This window comes from Ruditapes philippinarum, unplaced genomic scaffold, assembly GCF_026571515.1.
Source record: "Ruditapes philippinarum isolate M1 unplaced genomic scaffold, ASM2657151v2 ctg9600_1_1_1_1, whole genome shotgun sequence".
Taxonomy (NCBI): Eukaryota; Metazoa; Mollusca; class Bivalvia; order Venerida; family Veneridae; genus Ruditapes; species Ruditapes philippinarum.
In genome coordinates this window covers 30,987-35,982 of record NW_026862950.1, presented here as the reverse complement: position 1 = coordinate 35,982, position 4,996 = coordinate 30,987, and the positions used below count along the sequence as shown (strand labels likewise).

Sequence of the window (4,996 nt, the reverse complement as noted above, 5' to 3'; positions counted from 1 at the left end):
TTTAATTTAGTTACTGAAAAGCACCTGGGCATTTGTGTTTAAACTGACCACAATTTTTCTCTGTTACACTCACATTATGTATGACAATATTCATAAGTCTAGCTTTTTTTTTCAAGAGTTATCTCCCCTTTACTTTAAAAACTTTGCTTTTGAAAATGTTATATCCTGGTGAGAACCATGGATGTCTAAAGATTTACCATCAGAGTGTCTGACAATCTGTCTGTCTGTACTTTTCTAGACATTTTTTCCTGAGATCACTTTTAAATAATTTGGAACTTTTCCAACAAATTTATTTAAGATAGAGAAAAGTTGAAACATTTGTGAAACATTATTATTCATCCTGAAAAAAATGTTATCTTTTGATTATCTGTTGTATAAACATAATTTCCTTACTGGGCAGCAATAATTTACACATTTCTATGATACAAACTAAGAACTTAAAAAAAAATTGAAAGTAAAATTATTTAATTTTCACTATTTTTTGTTGTAATTGACTTTAACTTGGTTATTGATATATGTGTTATCTTCATACTTGGACAAAACAACAGTGGCTCTTGTTATGATAACAATTGTCAATATAATTACTTACAAGTTTAAAAGTATGTCTGTACAACATAATCCCTGAATCTCAAACCATTGAGAAAAGCAGCATGGTTCCCATTACATGTAAAATCTTGAGGGGAAGTGTCATCATCATTATCATCATTTGTATCATCTTGTAATGGCATCTGGATGTTTAGCTTCTTACAGATATTGTGACACACAGCACATGCAAGGACTACCCTGTATAATAGACATAGGACAAGAGTTAAATTTAAACTTTTTTTCCCAAAAAGTCTGTCTTTGGTTCATCTTTACCTGATTTTTGATTTACTAAATTAACATAACTCATAACAGTTTTAAGTATCTTTTATAGTACTTACATAAATATGTTTTTAATTATTAGGTTTATAATTGGTTGACATGCAATTTTAGTGATAAGGGGTAAATTGCTTACATCTGTTCATATACAGTCATACTTTATGCAAAACATCAAATTCATTATTAAAAAAACATGCCCCTTATTTTGGTGAAAATGTTTTTTGTTTTTTTTTCTTCAAATAATAGTAGTAATGTTAATATAATTACTTTTAAAAAAGAATAAATGTAAGAAACTTGACTTTGATAGGGACATTGTTTACGGCATGTTGTTTATAGTTTTTTGGTAAGCTAAAATGTTATAATTTTATTTATTTTTAAAATTTCCATTTCATGCATGATTGATGAGAAACATTATTAATTATTAATTATTCTAAGATGCTTCATATAATTCCTCTTTCATAGATATTGGGAAGTTGTATGCAATATTATTTGATATATGCTTAACAATAGGAAGGTTTATGCTTAAGTAAAATAGGGTGAGATAAATCAGTCTAAATACATGACACAGATATGAGTGCTGTTCAGTGATCATGTTTCAAGTTTGTATCTTTAATAGTTGCAGAGATATGCAAAACTTGCATGTAAAATTTAACCAAGAAAAGGAGATTTTTTTAGTACAAAAGGGAGCATAATTCAGTCAAAACACATGGCAGAGTAATGGATCTTGAGATGTGACCTTCAATTATGACCCTAAGTACATGTGTAAAGTTTCAAATAAATATCTTTGATAGTTCTCAAGACCTTTTTCCTTTAACCAAAATTTTTAAGTTTAAAATTTATAAAAAGGGCATAATTCTGTAAATATTGTAGGCAAAGTTATCCAACTTGTCAATCTGATTTACATTTTCACCATAAATAAGTATTGTAACTTTCAATTGAATATCTCAAGCAATAATTTAGATATTTGACTTTACAAAAAACTTTAACCAACACAGACACCAAAGCGAATGCAATAGCTCTCCATATTTTTCGAATAGTTGAGCTAGCAGCTGGTATTTCACAAATTATCAATTTGATATTTTTCAATCCTGTTATATTTATTCAGTCAAATACCAGCGTGCACAGTACTCAAAGATGTGACATGGTAAATGACATCTCTTTGTATTATTAATTGTCGTGCTTTTCATTTAGTATTAGGTTTAAATGCCTTTTAAAACATTCCTTTGCATAATTTATAATTAAAAGAAAATTTGTTTAGTTTAGTGCAAGATCGAAATTCATCGTATACTTATAAATGAAATATTGAGAAATAATGATGAAATATATGTGTAATTTTATTTACTGCATTTTCACTGAAAGTAATTTTCACTGCAATGAAACATGTTTTCTGTATTTCAACTGGTGTCTTATCTGGCTAGCTTTCTCTAAATTCAGCCAATACACAACATTTAAGTTGAAGTTTATCAATTTGTCATGTCTAAAATGATTAAAAGTATAAATAAACAGAAAATTCAAGTTTTATCTGTAAATACAGGATTTATTTTCATCTTGTGATATGAAAATTATCATATTTCATTTGTAGCATCAGCCACTTGGGTTCAATATATCCCGATCTTACACTGAACTAAACAAATATCCTCTGTATAATCTGAGACGCTAGGCAAAGTTATAGTTGTAAACAACAATTTATATAGGGTCAAATTATATGTAACTAATAAAGTGTCGACATATAGAGAAGAATTATCTGATGACTAGACAATACCAGTTGGCAGGGAAGTTTTGTCACCTTTGTATACATTACTGTGGTCTAAGCCAGTAAAGACTTTGAAGCAAGGTCTTGTTTCATAATAATAATGCCAGCATTTAAGTAACTGGTGAATAATTTATATGGGTGCAACAACAAAGCGCATTACTATGCAATTTTTTATTTATTAATTTATTTACTGATTGTTTCTATTATCTTGTTCTCAGCACATACATGTATACTACACATTTTATATGGAATCATTAACATATTATAAATATAAAAATGTTCAATTTTATAGTTTCATGTGATGCTTTAAATAGTGGATTATTTAATAACAGAAACTCTTTCAACTCGGTTCAAACTCAGATGTATGTCAGGGGCCTTTTTGAACAATACTGAAATGCAATAATGAAATGTTCAGTTCATAAGTACATAGAAATCTTGTATTGATTTTCTTTAAAATTCCTTTTAACTAAACTGGCCATTCATTGAATGTTTCCCTAAACCATGTCTTTTGTGCACAGCAAGCTTTTCACTGTTTGCTTGACGTGAAGAGTGTCCATCCAATAGTGGAACTTTTAGATGCAAGAATTCACAAAAGTACAACATCCAGTGACTGCGAACCTGAAATAACAAAAATACACAATCATCATATACGACTTAAAATGTTGTTTAAATTACTAGTATATATAGTCTGCATGAACTCAATATAATTATTATTTAATGGAAGCAGATAAAGTTATCATAAACAGCAATTTTGTTGAATACATTACATACTATCATAATTCATATGTGAGCCGCGTCACGACAAAACCAACATAATGGGTTGGCGCAGTCTGATCCATCCTGTTCGCTTACAAACATTATTACAAATAGAAAAACAGATAGTACACTTCATGGATCCTGATCAGACTGCTCGGATGCGCAGGCTGGTCTAGATCCATGCTGATCGCAAACCCATATGTTGGTTTTGTCTTGACACAACTCATATTTTTATCAACTGTTTGTATTACATTGATATTTGATATAACTATAAGACTAAGAAATGCACCAATATAATGGAGTATGTACACATGTTTATACACAAATGCACGAAAGAATATCACGTATGGCATTCTCCTGGATAAGACCCTGCTGTTTATTTCAGGGACGAAACTTGTACATGATACTAAACTGATATGTTTACATGATACTGTACATTAACATATTAAAGAAAGCAGATGAAGATTTTATCTGGTTTAGACACTTGGGTCTTTCCCATGATATAGTGATATTTTAGTCATGTAGCATAAAGGTTACAAACCTGTAAATCCTAGAAATATCAGCGGTGTTGTTCATGCTGTATACAATAAAAGTAATCCACAAATTGCCCATTTTTTATATCAGCTTCTATATGAAGAATCCGTTTGAAGATGTCCTTTTATGCAGTCTCATCATCGTTTTTATTTTACAAGTTTAACACTCCGTTATTTATAACTACACACTAATGTTGGTCAGCTTGTGGATGGAGCCATAATACACAGCTTGTTTAGTCTACTTGTAAACTCGCGAATTCCGGTTACAATTATCATACGCAGGCACAACAAAACATATGAGCATTTAGACAATGCTATGGTATATCTTGAGTCTGTAAATTATTTGCCTTCTAAATGTTCGCCTCCAATAGTGTCAATATTTTTGGTAAATTGAGCTTAAATGATGTAAACATTCGACCTGTGACGCACGAATTTTACGGAAACATACATCGATTATCGCCCTTCAAATTAGCAAATAAGCATACAAAATCATTTTTGAACGAAAAATATTGCAATTAACACGCATGTACAGCGTAAAAATATTTACCTGCCCGAAAAAATGGCGTTTTTGATGATGCAAACAAAATTTCTTATTTCTAAGAGCAAAGTTAAGGTTGCTATGTTGCTTCCTTAAAGTTAAGGAAGGAAAATCGTATATTTAAGGAAAAACTTAAGATAAGATGTTTATTAAATATCACTTAAGATTTTTCTTAGAAAAAACGCTGATTTTAAGATTTTCTTATCTTTAAGGTCATATTTAAGGATAAGATTATCTTAAGATGTATATTGAATACGGACCCAGATAATAACCCTTTGTTAAAAACACATGTCGCATAAGAAAGGTTATTCAATTATTGTATAGAAGTTCTTGTTTCAAGAACGTATGATGCAGAAATGAATTGCCACTCAGTTTGTGTTTGTTATATTTTACTAGTTGTTGAGCTAAATAGATGTAAAAGTATATTTCGTGTGATATTAATTATTTTACTTCTTGAAAAGAATGCTTGTTTAATATTGTTTAATATATGAAAACTAACTTAAACATATCATATTTCATCTACATATGTGACGTGTACGAATTTAAGTATGGATT

General features: G+C 29.6%; 1 long non-coding RNA gene across 1 annotated transcript; it reads right to left on the bottom strand.

Annotated features, from left to right (window-relative positions):
* Window positions 1-2,770: 2,770 nt before the first annotated feature.
* Window positions 2,771-4,697, bottom strand: LOC132720717 (uncharacterized). Its single transcript, XR_009624378.1, has 2 exons — window positions 3,912-4,697; window positions 2,771-3,232 (listed from the first exon to the last, which is right to left on the bottom strand). It is a non-coding gene; the product is annotated as an uncharacterized LOC132720717 (long non-coding RNA).
* Window positions 4,698-4,996: the final 299 nt, after the last annotated feature.